At 47.1% G+C, this 14,906-nt stretch overlaps 1 protein-coding gene across 1 annotated transcript in view; it reads left to right on the forward strand.

Annotated features, from left to right (window-relative positions):
• ESYT3 (extended synaptotagmin 3) overlaps positions 1 to 14,906 on the forward strand; it is a 280,270-nt gene that overhangs the window by 178,419 nt on the left and 86,945 nt on the right. The window lies entirely within an intron of this gene.

The following is a 14,906-nucleotide window of genomic DNA, read 5'->3' on the forward strand; positions in this document are numbered from 1 at the left end:
GTGTTTAGAGGCTGCTCTAACGCATCACGGGCCAGAGGAAATCAACCTAGCGACCAACATATAACTATCATCACTGTTCACCTACATGCCAACATTTTAGAAGAGAAACGTGGCATATAAAAAAAAAAAGAATAATCAGAAGAATGTTTTGCTCCCATTGACTTCTGTTGAGGCCTGAATCGAGTCTATTGGATTGGCTTGTATGGGACTTGCAAGTGTGTTGCTGCAGGATCGAATGTAAAAAATGCAAATATACGTTTTTTCTTACCTGTCAGGAGCACAGAGAAAACGCTGTGGCAAGCTGAGAGAGCTTTGTGCATTTACCTGCAGGAGAAGGTTACTGCAGTGCATACCCCAAAAGCGTGGGTTGTTACACCTAGGGTCGATGATAAATGTAAGGCCTCCACACATACAAGGCTAGTTACCACCTGTCTCTCTAGTTGTGCATACAGCTAGCAAACGAACTAGCACAAAGGTCACAGGTGATTCTCCCTCTCCAGACTGGGAGAGGAAGAAAATTGATGCTAGGGACAAAAGGGTCCACAATAGGGCAACACAATTTTTGTTAAAAAACTGGGTACAATATTCCATAGACAAAGAGTATTCCTTGAGGAATTATTTCAATCCAAACTCCTACACTATTTTACATCGGTCCACGATAGGGATCCGAAAGAAGAATCAGACAAATTAAGAATCAAACTCATGAGTATATAGAAGAACAAATTATTCTTTTTATTTCATTTTCTATTCAAATATGATACACATTTTTATACAAATAACACAACACGCATCTCCAAAGAATCCCTTCATCTGTCTCAATTTCTATAGAAAAGGGATAAGTGGAGGTGTTGTCACTCCTTTTAACACAAATAACATTCACATCTTCTATAATCCCAGCTTGTCCAAGCTTTAATAATCATGGGATATGACCTAGAAAACCAAATCAAGCCATGTGTGAGGTTATAAAGGAAGTAAAGTCGGTCTTTGATGGCCAATTAGGTCCGTGAGACTATCGTCAGGACTCTGTGTTGTGGAGTAAATCACTCCTGTGAATACTTACACAAATATAATCAATCAATGTAACTCATGAACATGTATATCTCCTGTTTACCATGAGGGTAGCAGCACAAGCTGCTACGCATTGGCGCATCACCAACTCCGGAGGCCTACTGTCCACTGCGACAGAGCCCAGTGAGTTCAGATGGTGGACCTCGCCCAACACCTCACGGAGCAGTACCACAAGAAGAGAAAATAATTTGGCAGTAGAGGGGAAACATTATCTCTAATATCTACCTCCGCTGTGCACTGGATGCTGCTGACATAGCCGCTCATGGCATTACCACCATCATCCTATTGCGTCGCCATGTCTGGCTGCGCATGTCTGGTTTTTTGTACCCTTTGATGGCCTGCATCTCGTTGGCCCTCCGGTTGACGTGATGGTAGAAAAAATCAAGAAAGACGCTGACATGGCCAAAGCAATGGGTGCCCTATAGACGCCCACTCCCTTGGCTCCTTTCGACGCTCTCAATTCCGTGGAGCAGCAAAATCTTACACCACAAAAACCTCCTCCACCTTCACAAGGCCCATGCAGCAATCCCCTTCCTGGGGCCCACTAGAGGGGTGCTTACAGCTAGCAATAATTGTAAGGGTAGAGTAAAAGGATTTGGTCCAAAAGGGGCTGCCCCTTCAAAATAGTGACTCTATCCACCTCTACCCTGACCACAAAACATCTGTCAGGAGAAGGTTGTAGGGGATTCTGCCCTGCTGGTCAGAAAACCCTTCCACCATTGGGTTTCCAAAATTATACGGGAGGGGTACTGTCTAGAACTCACTCAAACCCCACGACATTCCTCACTGACAGCACAAACTGTTCACAGCCCATTTTTAACTCCTTCAGTAGGAGATACAGGCCCTCCAGGCCAAAGGGGCCATATAGCCGGATCCACAACAACACAGTGGAAAAGTGGGTCTATTTCTTCTACTCTCTTAGCCCCAGAAAGGACGGCTCCCTCAGACCCACCCTTGAGCTCAGGCCCCTCCGCAAAATACATTCTGTCGAAGCACTTGGTGACAATACAAGACGTCATACCACTACTCCAGAAAGGGCGACTTCTTGACTGTCCTTGATCTGAAGGATGCCTACTTCCAGATACCCAGCCACGCTGCACATCGAAGATACCCGAGTTTTGTGGTGAGTGGACAACATTACTAGTTCAAAGTACTTCCATTCAAGGTTACCACAGCCCCACGGGTCTTTACCAAATGTCTGACCATGGTAGCTGCTCCTCTCAGGAGGAGCAGCATCCATGTGTTTCCTTACCTGGACGACTGGCTAATCAAGAGTGCCATGCACGAACTATACTTAGCACACACTAAGACCACTATCCAGACCTTATACGGTCCAGGTTTCACCATCAATCAGAACAAATCCTACCTCCAACCCCTTCAAGTGCAGCCCTTCCTCATGGCCATCCTAGACTCACTGGTAGTAAAGTTGTTTCCCAGTCCAGCACAAGTGCAGGCCTTCCAAAACGTGCTGCCTCCTTTTCAGCCAGATTGTCAGGTGACAGTCAATACTTTAGTACGACTGCTTGGCATGCTGGCATCTTGCTTAGCCATAGTTCCTCACGCCAGACTGTTCATGCGCCAGATGCAGGAGTGCTTAGCTGCACAGTGACCTCAAGCGGAGGGTCATCTACAGGATATACTGTTGGTGTGGGGCCGCACACATTGCTTTCTGCAGTGATGAAAAACAAACACCCTGTTGCAGGGGCGGCTCTTCCTCGACCCAGTTCCACAAGGAACCATTGCCACAGACGCCGCCCTCACGGGCTGGGCCCACATCTCAAACATTTCAATTTTCAGGTGAAGTGAATGCCTGCCCAGCAATCCCTCCTCATCAATCACCTGGAGCTGCTGGCTATACAGCTTGCTGTCTGGGCATTTAATTCTGTAATACATGACAAGATAGTCCTGATGCGCACAGACAACACAAGTGCCAAGTTTTACTTACAAAAACAAGGGGGCACACACTCAACACAGTTGTCCTTTGTGGCCCAGAACATTAGGCGGTGGGAGATACATCTGAGTACACCTGATCATTAAGCACATTCCTGGGGTGGACAACGATCTGGATGACCTGCTCAGCAGGACGCATGAACAAGTCCACAAGTGGGGACTCCACCTCCAGGTCTTTCTCCCCTACTTCCTACGTAAGGAACTTCCACAAATAGGCCTGTTCGCGATTGCAGAAAATGCAAAATGTCCAAACTTCGCCACCAGGCTACAACACCCACAGTCCATCTGCAGTGCACTATGGGTCAACTGGTCAGGGATATTTGCCTATGCATTTTCTGCCTCTCCCACTCCTACGGTTTGTGGTGCAGAGGTTGAGCCAAACATCCCTCACTCTCATCCTATTTTTACCAACCTGGGGGCAACAGCCATGGTACACAATAGTGTTTGAACTCTCTAGTTCTGACGGGAAGCTCCCCAATAGGCCAGACCTTCTCACACCAAATCATGGTACTCCGACATCCCAGTCCTCGCATCTGGCGGCTGTAGCTGGCTACTTGTATAATATGCAGCATGCTTAAATTGTTCTAAATACCAATCATGAAAGCCTTTATCGAAGGCCTCAAAAGCATTATCTCACCTTGACCCCTTCTGCTCCTGTGTGGAACCTCGGTGTAGTCCTTAAAAGACTCATGGGCCCGCCTTTTGAACCCCTTCACCCCTAACCATTGCATTTTCTCTCCTAGAAGGTGGCTTTCCTTGTAGCTATCAGTTTCGTCAGGTGTGTTAGCGAATTTCATGCTCTTACCTTAGAAAAGCCTTTCTTCCAGGTACATAACAATAAGGTGGTCCTTGGGACCAATCCAAGATTCCTCCCTAAGGTAGTCTCCAGTTTTCCCATTAACCAGACAATCAAGCTCCCAGTCATTTTTTCCACACCCGGAGACTGCAGCAGAACGCTGTACATACTCTAGATGTTAAGAGATCATTAATGTACTAGATTGACAAAACAAAATCCTTCCGTAAAGCACAACATCTTTTCATGGCATACTCCAAGCAGCACAATGGGTGTGTCATTTCCAAGGTGGGTGCTGCACACTGGTTGGTTAAATCCATACAGACTTGTTATGCTCAAGCTAAAAGAACCTTGCCCGTCCCACCCAGACCTCATTCTACTCGTTAGAAAGGAGCTTCATGACCTTCTCATGTATTATACCTTGCTGACATCTGTAAAGCAGCTATTTGGTCCACTCATACATTTACCAAACATTACTGCATGGATGTTCTGACCAGACAACAAGCAAGAGTTGGCCAGGCTGTCCTACGTTCACTTTGCCAGTCATCTGCAACATCCTCTAACTAATCCATCGCTTTTGGGAGGACTGCTTTACAGTCTATGCACAGCACATGTATCTACAGACACAAGTGCCCCAAACGTAAAATGTTACTTTGTAAGCAGCTGTTCGTGGCATGTAGTACTGTAGATTCACATGCTTCGGCCCTCCTCCCCGGTCACCTGTGGTTGTTGCAGGTATTCTATCTTTTAGTACTTTGCTTTGCATGGTCCTCTTCACGTCTCTTTATGCTCATCTCCAATCTCGCCCTCTGTATCATAAAAAATAATCTAACAATGGATCCGATGCCCATGCTCATTTCTACTAGCGGGAAGAGTAACTTGATCCCATGACTCGAAAATACTTACTTAGAAGAAAAACAGGTTGCGCACGTCCAAGCCCAAAACTAGACAGTGGAAGTATGCAAGCCTTGTGAATTAACACTACATGCCACGAACAGATGCTTACAGGGTAAGTAACAATTTCTTTACTTATGTTCCCACACATCTCCTGGTGGGAGTTGAGGTTTACACAATACTCAAGGTTAGGCCTTACTAGTGACTGCTCACTGATAACGTGACCATCCACCTGCCAGAGCATTGCAGCAGCCCTCTTATTCACCATGCGGCCTTGTTGCCTAGTTCATCCATTGTTAGGTCACCGAATCGGCTGACAGTCCATCTCTATTTGGATGACCTTTAAGTCTTCCTCCTGTACTGTGACTCGGGGTTTCTGCTCCCTAAACGTGTGATTTGGTACTTGACTGCCATTGTTGTCGCCCCCTAGACAATTACTTTTGCTTTTCTGAATCACGCCTCGCTGCGACTCTTGTTTGTTGCATCCAGTAGAAGTATTATCATGCTAGGCTCCATGGTGGGAATAGAGGTCCATGTTACCAGTGTATGACTGATCCAAGCTAGGATAAATGCACCTTTCGGAAGCTTGTGGATTTTTTTTTTGCCAACCAAGGCAGAACAAGAAAGGTTTTGAAGGTATAGGTTTATAAACTAAGTTGCAATCCTTTAACATGTTCCCTGCACCAGGTTCAAGACTATTGGAACGTCGCCTTTTTGTTATGGTAGCTCTCGCATTTTCCTTGCTTGCAAGTGCTGCATTTTGATTGTCGTGGAATGAGTTATTTTTGTTGCAATGACTATTTTTGCAGAGCCTTAGGGGAGTGTTCTGCGTTTCAAGTTTCCAAACTTTCTCGAGGCAACCTTTATTCGCTTGTTGTCGTGCATCTCACAGTTAGATTGAGTTGTTCTGACTAGTGTTTCTGTACATGTAAGGACTTGACAACAACTTTGGATTTCAAAGACCCTGTCCTCTGGTCATGAAACTTGACTGGCGGGTTTTCTACCTTTATTGTCAAGTTTTGGTTAATAATGGGCTAAATGTGAGCATTGAGAGTGGAGACGTTTTCTAGAGCACAAAGCATTTTTTAAATGTTAAAACTGACCGAATACTTGCATTAGTTGTGTATGGGTCATTTCCTGAGAAAATACTTTTCCGTGCAGCACTCTAATCTACGCAACTGCCCTCTACGCCGCTGCACTCTGACACTATAATCTGCTACATTATCCCATTTCACTCTCTACACCAGTCCACTCTACTTTGTACCACTCCACTGTGTGCCACTCTACACGACTTCACTATATGCCACTTCACTACTCAACACGCTGCCACTCCACTTTCAACATTCTACTCCACTCTTTGCCATTCCACTCTGATACATTTTCGTTTACAATGGAACAGAATATGTTGGGGTTGTTTATTTCCTAGCGTGTAGTGTATTTGGTTCCCTGATAAGGGTTATCTGTATGTTCAGCTACTTTCTGAATTTCTAGTTGCTAAAAGCTGTTCTGATGATGGGTACCTTGTTCTAGATCCTCAATGCATAGTTGGAGGAGCCCTGCATTCAGTTTTTTGTTGTTTTTTTGTTGCTTAAAGTATATTTACTATATACTTATTTTATATATTAGTATATTTACTATATTTTATAATATATAATATATTTTATAATTATTTTAATTATTATTTAATTAATTTAATTTTTTTATTTTTTTATAAAATGTTATTTTATAATATATATAGTATATTTACTATATTTTACTTGCAAAAAATGGCAAATATATTAATCGGGATGTGTGTATTTTTTAATCTGCTAGATAAAAACACAAAAAATCAATAAAATGTGTTTGTTTCCCGAAAACGTAGTTGAGACTTTCGTTTTAAAATAAGTGTATTATTCCAGGGAAATACATTTGCGGTCGTCGGGTGAGTCGTCTGTCGATTAAGGAACTTGAGGGCAACCCCTCAATCTTTGTTACGAATTTTCCACGAAAACTCCAGAATTTAATGCTAGAACAGGCTTAACGAATTGTCGAGCCGCTCAGTTTGCAGCTTTGGCTTTCAGGGGATAGCGAGCCTGAACAATCACGGTTTACACTTAAATAGTATTCAATGAATTTGATTTTCTAGCTATTTGTATTACTTGCAGCTATGTTAAATATTGGACATGAAACCCTGAGCACAGCAACACATACGTGGTTAGATTGTCTGACCCCTGTGCTGCATGTCACCTTTATGGCCCAAGTTTAGCGTGTTTTGCAAGCAGTTTACATATGCTTGTATGTGTCCTCGGGGCACCAGAGTAGATCAGAGAAAGGCCTTGCAGTCACAACGACCAGGACCAGTGGGCTCTTTCTTTGATCTCCAATTGGTAATTTCGACGCTTGCTCTGAGAGCTGAACATTGTATATTGGCCGGCGATTTTAACTTTCATATGGAGGAGAAACAGGATCCTGAAGTGAGCAAATTGATTGGTATTACAGCTTCCTTAGGTCTTGTCCCTTACCTCTTCGGACCAACACATGAAAAGGGTCCTACACTGGACCAGGTGTGTTCTACGTCTCCGTTGGAGGTGTTAGCACTTCTGCCGGTGCTCTGGTCAGACCATAGCTTGGCTAAATTCTTTGTACTTGGCACAAAGAAACCATCTAGTATTGCATCTAGGCAGCAGAACCGAGCCCCCAGGGCACTTCATCGGGTGACGCCTGAAATGCTAGCCCAGGCGGCTCTTGACCATCCGTGCCCTGTGACAGGAGACCTGGAGAGGGATCTTGAGACCTTGCAAGCCTGGTTAATGGATAGGCTGAACGACTTAGCCCCTGAGATGGCCCCTCGACTAACATCTAAGCGGGTCTCGGCCCCTTGGTTTACGGAAGCTCTTTTGGCCTCTCGTCGGCAGTGCAAGGTGGCAGAAAGGGCTTGGTGATCTCAATATGATTCTATGGCCAGGCTCGCCTATAAGGCAGCGGTCAAAGCATACCACCGGGATATTCTCCTTGGAAAGAAAGATTATTTGGCAAGGAGGATAGAGGCCGCTTCAAACTCCTGTAAAGAAATGTTTACGATCGTTAGGGAGTTTACTGCCCCTCGCTCTAATTCAACTCGGGTCACTCCCACCGAGCCGTGGGTCTCTGCCCTTGCTGATTTCTTCACCACCAAGATCAAGCTGATCCAGGATTCCTTTCCCTTGAAGGTGGTTGAAGTACACCCTAGTTGTGAGGACGGTCCCGCTTTGGTGGCCCCGGTGGGTCCTGTTTTGGCACATTTTCTGCCTATCTCAGCCATGTCTTCACTGGCACTGATGGCCAATCTTAAATCTGGGTCGCCTCTTGACCCTTGTCCGGCCAAATTTTTGGCTAAAATGGCAGAAGTGGTGAATACGCTGGCAAATCCGCTTCTGAATCTTTCTTTGAGTCAGGGAGTGGTACCACAGGTCTGGAAACAGGCGAATGTTATCCCCCTCCTCAAAAAACCTGGCCTTGATCCTGAGGTCTTGGCCAACTATAGGCCTATTTCTCTTCTCCTGGCGTTGGTCAAGATCTTGGAGAAGCATGTACACACTGTGCTCTCCGACTTTCTGGAATCGCACAATCTCCTGCACCCCTCGCAATCTGGCTTCCGCCCCAATTTAAGCACCGAGACGGCGCTTTTGGAGGTGTCTGAAGCCATTAAAGAGGCACTGGACGAGGGAGGTAAGGCTATGCTTGTAATGCTAGACCTGTCGGCGGCGTTTGACACCGTCCCCCATGAGGGTCTCCTCGCCAGACTTTGAGATCGGTCTGAGGGGGACGGTGCTCAGCTGGTTTAAATCTTTTTTGGCTGAACGTCAAACGGTCTGGGTCCCACCTAGCTCTGCCGTGATGCCGCCTTTGGGAGTCGGAGTACCGCAGGGCTCTGTGTTGAGCCCGACTCTTTTTAACATCTTTATGACCCCTCTGGCGGCACTGGCGGAGTCTTTCGGGGCCCAGATCGTTTCCTACGCCGATGACACCCAGCTCCTCTTTACGTGCAGGAAAGGTGAAGATTTTGATGGAGAGAGTATCCGTGAGTGGCTTGAGGCTGTTTTTAAATGGTTCCAGCTTAACGGCCTCAAGTGCAACTCAGACAAACCTGAGGTACTCTACTTCGGTTGTCCATCTGATCCTGATTGGCAGGAGTGGTGGCCGGTCAACATGTTCCCTCCAGCGGGTTCGTCCCAGCTGGCAAAGAACTTGGGGGTCAAGATTGACAACGGCCTGATGTTAAGATCTCAGATCCTTGGCCTTACCGGAACATGCTTTGGCCTCCTTAGGATGCTCCGTAAGTTCCTACCGCTGCTCTCTGAGGAGCACAGGAAGACAACGGTGCAGGCCTTAATAGGCTCGAGATTGGATTACTCCAACGTCCTGTATCTCGGCCTGCCGGAATATCTGTTGCAGCGGCTGCAGGTGGTCCAGAATGCGGCAGCAAGGGCCATTTTTGGTCTACACAGGCGTGCCAGGGCTTCTGGCCTGCTGCAGTCGCTGCATTGGCTGCCTATCTGTAAGCGGATAATGTTTAAGGCTCTGACTCTGGCCCATAAGGCGCTTTATGCCTCGGGAGCTAAATACCTCCAGAAGAGGCTTGCCTTTTACCATCCGGCCAGATCCTTGAGGTCTGAAGCATTGTTCTTTGCTGTGGTCCCACGAGTTAAGAGGGCCCGGATTGGAGGTCGCTCTTTTAGGCTGTTGGCGCCACAGCTCTGGAATACTCTGCCTCTAGTATTACGTTCGACCTCTAATCTGCTAAATTTTAGGAAGGGCCTTAAAACTTGGCTGTTTGCCCTTTAGGTGTCTCCTGTTCTTTTTATCTGTGGTCTGTTTTTAGGTCGAGCAGACCTTACTCTCAATGCGTGAGCATTGAGCGTGTCTGCTTCAGACCTTTTGCCGCCCGTATGGGGAATGAGTTGGGAATGAGGACACCAATCTGTTACGAGCAGCGTTTTTCCTCGCGGGAGCGCGCGTCTGATACCTGCGCATGCGCAGAGGCCCTGCGCATGCGCAGAGTAACTCACAGCCCTTGCACAGACGCAGGCAGCCCCCACCCCTCTGCATGCATGCACGCACGCACACACAGGCAGCCCCCACCCCTCTGCATGCACGCACGCACACACACACAGGCGCGCGCATGCACACGCAGGCATACGGCACACATACAGGCACCCATACAGGCACACTATCCCCTACCTCGCATTCTCTCGCAATCACAGTCACGCATGCGCACACACATTCCCTCGCGCGCACACACTCCACCACCCCTCCCAGGCATACACACAGGCACGCACGCACTTCACTTCAGCCCTGGGCCCCACTCACCGACTGCGCTCTTCCGGCGGGCTCCTCACGGCGCGGCGCGTCTCGTCTCCTCTTCTCAATCGGGCTCGCGGACCTCGGGAGGCGGGACTTCCGGTCGGCCGCGACCGGATTCGCCGGCCGGCCAAGAGCTTCCGGGTCGCCGCTGCCACCGCGGCGGCACTCCTTAATATGTTTTTTTCATGGTGTGAAAACTGAGGCTTGTCCAAGGTGAAGGCTCTACTGCTACAAAAACACGGAACAGCGCTTGGAACCAAATGTATGTATACGAAAAACTATCATGGTGTTATAGTTCCATAAGTAAACAACTCAGAGGGAAAATGTAAAGATAAACCACGGAGTCACCAAAAAACTCTTAAAAACAGTAGTAGTTACACCCCTTTTTCATATGGACCACAACTAATGTTGGAGATATTAACTTTGTTACTGACTTTAAATAGTATCAATCAACGAACACTTTTGGGTTCATGATCATTTGTGAGACACTGTCTGTCATATCTGTGAGGCACAGAGGAAGCGGTTTTCATTATCTTTCATTTTAACATGTGCACAGCAGAGAAAATCGCAATAAAAGTAGCAAACAAACAAAACACACAAAGATATAGATAAATAATATCTTCGCTTTCTTCTTCAATATTGAAAACACATGATTTTTGGTACCCAGCCAAGGGACCAGTGTATTCCTTTCTTGTTGCAGGATAGCAGCATTTGTTTCATCTATATTGACACGTGCTCATTGCATTGGTAAATGTATTTATGTTATCAAACATGTATCCTAACTAATGACGCTGGTAGGAAGCCACAGAACATGAGCAGTGCTCATGAATGCAGTGTTTACCTTCTGTTCCTGGCACGGCTTTTGCTCCCCCTGAGGCCAGAGGTCAAAATGGCAGTGCCAGGGGTTTCCAGGGGTGTGCATGGCCAGTGACATAGAAACGTTTCCATGGGCCCTGGTGCAAAGGTGACAAATAGGCTCACGTCTGGTGGATGAACAGCAAAACATAACCAAATACAGATGTGCCCCGGTGCCACTGCACCTGCTGCACTATTCAAAGATAATCCCTTGTACGTGGGCGCCAGGAACCGGCCACATCTCGATACCTGCATTTTTCTGAGTGACCTTCTCAAACTCTCTGATTAAGAGTCCATTCTTTTCAAGAGCTGGGGAACTTTACATCAGAGATGTGCGGCTCCTCTAAGCGCTTCCCGGGACAAACGCACTTCTGCGAAAGGCAGTAGAAAAGGAGAGATCTTCACTTCACTATAGCCGCCTTTTATCGAGAACTAGAGAAATATGAGAGAACGACCGAGAGATAGATGGGCGAAAGATGGGGGTTAGTGAACGAACGATATCCAGACCGACCGACCGGACCAGACCGACCAGACCGACCCGACCCGACCGACCGACATGGATGGAAGGACGGACAACGAGAAGAGTGCTACTGCTGCTATGTGAGGCGCGTGGCCCCCGGCCAGGTCTAGAATAGCAGAGCACGAGGGCACATCAGGACAGCGGGTGTCCAGCGCCGGGTGAAGGGCGGAGGAAGCATCCGAAATGTCATCTCGCGATCAGCTTTCTCCATGGCTCGCTTCCCCACTCGGGAAGGTTGTGGAAGACGGTTCTGGAAGGTTTGGTGACGTCCTTCACTCAGACTGAAGAGTGCTGAAGGTAGCCGGTGGCGCTCAGTCTGCGGACTGCAGCTCCTCTGCGACGGTCGCACCTCTCTCTCTCTCCCTGCACCACTTTCACCTGGGAACACCAGGATGGCGCAGCTGGCAAAGCTGGGGTGGCTGGTGCCCATGCGGAATATGGCAACTGGGTCTGCTGTCAAACAGCACGGCGAGGGGCCGGGCACAGGTGAGGGACCGGGCACAGGTGAAGGACAGGGCACAGGCGAGGGACAGGGCACAGGTGAGGGAGTGTCGAGGCTCTGGGCCTGGGGAATGAACTCTTCCTCGAAGAAGGCAGCACACGTGATAGCAGTGGAATCTCACCTCACACACAGAACAGGTATAACACGGGCAGCAGCAGGGCAAGCTTTTCTCAGGCAGAAAAACGCCATCACATCAGGGCCGGACTGGGTAGCTGAAGGCAGCCCTGGCAAAAATGCTCCGGCAAAATCCCGCCCGCTCCATTCATTCCTTGGGCAATCCTTCACTTTCCAACTACCAACTTCCTCTCTCTTTCCTTCTCTCTCTATGTTCCCTCTCTGGTCGCTTTCTTTCTACCCTCCCCGCCTTTCCTATCTCTGGAATCCCCCCAGTGCCCCCTTCTGCCATTAACCTCAGGGAGCCCCAAGGTGAAAGAGGCACCAGGAGCGGCTCTGGGCTTTCAGAACCAACCTCTGAGGGCTGTAGCCCACCGGGAAAATGTCCATTGGCATAAAAGGCCTGTCCGGCCCTGCATCACATGTATGAACAAGGTTAGCTTCCTCAACACACAGGGGCATAGCACATGCAGGAGCCATCGATGACGTAACACATAATGATAGGGCCCCCTTGCAGAATGTGACGAGAGGCCTGATTCTCCCATATTTCATAGTTATTCATGCGCTTTGGGCTGAAAGAGAGCCCTTGAAGAGCCTCCCCTGAAGGGTTGGGACGGTATTGCCCCCCCCCCCCCCCAAGAGTTGCCACCCCCTGAGCCACAGGGGCTGCAGCGACCTGTGTTACAGCCCTGTTAGCCCTACAAACTTAACTCACGCATTGAACAGCTAATGCGTGAGCAACAGCAGATAATAGCTCCCCAACACAACAGGTGCAGCAGAGCAAACCCTACCCTCATAGAGAGATTTAAAGCATGGGCAGCAGCTATGCAACGTTGCATAAAAGTCTTAACAAGAACAGCATTGAATGCTACAGTGAAAGCATAAGCAGCAACCCAAGCTTTATTTCTCTGTCTCTCTCACACCACACATACACAGATTGGGTGCAGTTTTGCTTTCAGCAGTACAAGCTCAGCTGCTCATAGAAAACAAATATATAGAGCAGTCTAAGCTTCCCTGATGCATGGAATAAATAATTAATCAAATTATTCACCATTCGAAAAAAGCTGGATTGCTTATTTAGGACTAGACTACAGGCAGCTTTTACAATAACTTTTATTTAAGTATTAATTATTCAAAATAAATAAAAGCCATCCTTATTTGTAATATCAATACATTTAAGTCACGTAAATACAACACATATTGCATTACAAATGCTATAGGTGTCACATTTGCGAAAGTTAAAACTATTGGCATTGTAAATGACAAAGCTATTAATTTAGCTATTTTCAAAACCAACACATAAATACAAAAATTGTCATTTACAATACCAATAACTCAAACTTTCCTAATGCGAGACCTATTGCATTGCAAATGCTTGTTTTTACTGTGTTGTGTTTTTATCTTTTACTGGTTCGTCAATAAAAGCGCCGGGACACTCTATGGAGTAGCCGAGCGCTATAAAAAAAAAAAACAAATAACATAACATAACCAGGTTGTTAGAAGTTTCTGTCATGAACCAGTGCATGTGGCATGTGGAGTCTGGTGTCTCATGCTGTAGAACCAGAAGAAGCCGGGGAGGAGCTCCAGCACCCCTCATTCTGGTTACCTTTGACATGCAGTGGCAACAGCCACCAAGGCTGGGAGGTGTCTTCCTAACGGCAGTGCAATCATTACAGTGGGGTGCAGTGAGTAGTTGGCTATTAAAGGCCACAACACAATCTACTGAAGAGGCTTGGGCAGGCAACAATTGGTAAACTTGCAGTAGAAAGGGGTTCACCCTACAAGACTTCTTAAGTGATCTTCATCTAATCGTAAGGTGCCACTAGTAAAGAGGGCAATCTCTTTTGCAGGAATAGTGGTGCAGGAAGATGGGATTTCAGTATTTGCCACTATTCGGCCTTTGAGGTCAGGCTGGGCATTGGCAGTCTGATCTCCGGCAGCTCCTCACAACGAGGTCCTCACATTAGCAAATTGTAGCTTCTGCACCAAGTAGTTCTTTGAGTGAGCTCTGGCAATGTACCTCCTTTTCCTCAGATGTCTCAAAAAGGTCAATACAAGAAGCAGCAGCGGACCCTGTAATGCCGCACCTAAAACCCAGTTCCAAAGTAAGTCCTATTTTTTGTATATGTTTTGTGCTGCCAACCCCAACGCCAGCTGCTGTTTGGCGTTGCTGTGCTTTCCAGATCAATTAGATGGTTTGTTCAATGTTTATGGGGGCGCACCAAATAGAAGTCCAAAGAAACCGTTTCATTTACGTATGTAGAAAAGTTCTTTATATATCTTTATCCATTCTTAAGATACAGATCACCAAATAATATACAAAAAGGTCAGCCAACGCATTTCAATCCCTACCAGGGAGTTTCTTCAGGGCACTGCGGTCTTTTCTGGCAGCGTGGGGTCAAATAATTCCCTTTTTCTAAGCTATTTCTTTTTCGGTCCTGTTCACTTAGTTATTCTTGTATCGGTCTTTTGCCAGTGTAGTTTGTTTCTTCCCTTTTAAGTATCCACGCTCCCAGTGTTGGTAGTTGTTGCCACAAAATAGTTCAATTTCTTCCTTTCCCTGGCCGTATCTATGTGAGGTCGTTGCGATTCTGTATCTTTCGGCGTTGATGTCTTTACCGTAGCGGCATGGCTGGTTCCATGCTCTCAAATAGAAGGCCTTACTTTACAATCCCGGAGCATAACCCCTACTGTTACTGGTCACACAACTTTCCTGTCTCTGAAGCAGTCCTTCCTTCTTAGCTGCTGCATGTAGCCCTGCTGAGTGAAAACATGAACATGGATTTTTGGCTCACAGGGCCAGCTAATATCCAGAAGCAGAGACAGATGGGGTCAGGCCAACTGACCAATCAGATAAAAAGCCACACTTGAATTTTGGAGGCATCCAA

The sequence above is a fragment of the Lissotriton vulgaris genome, chromosome 2_1, assembly GCF_964263255.1.
Source record: "Lissotriton vulgaris chromosome 2_1, aLisVul1.2, whole genome shotgun sequence".
Classification (NCBI taxonomy): domain Eukaryota; kingdom Metazoa; phylum Chordata; class Amphibia; order Caudata; family Salamandridae; genus Lissotriton; species Lissotriton vulgaris.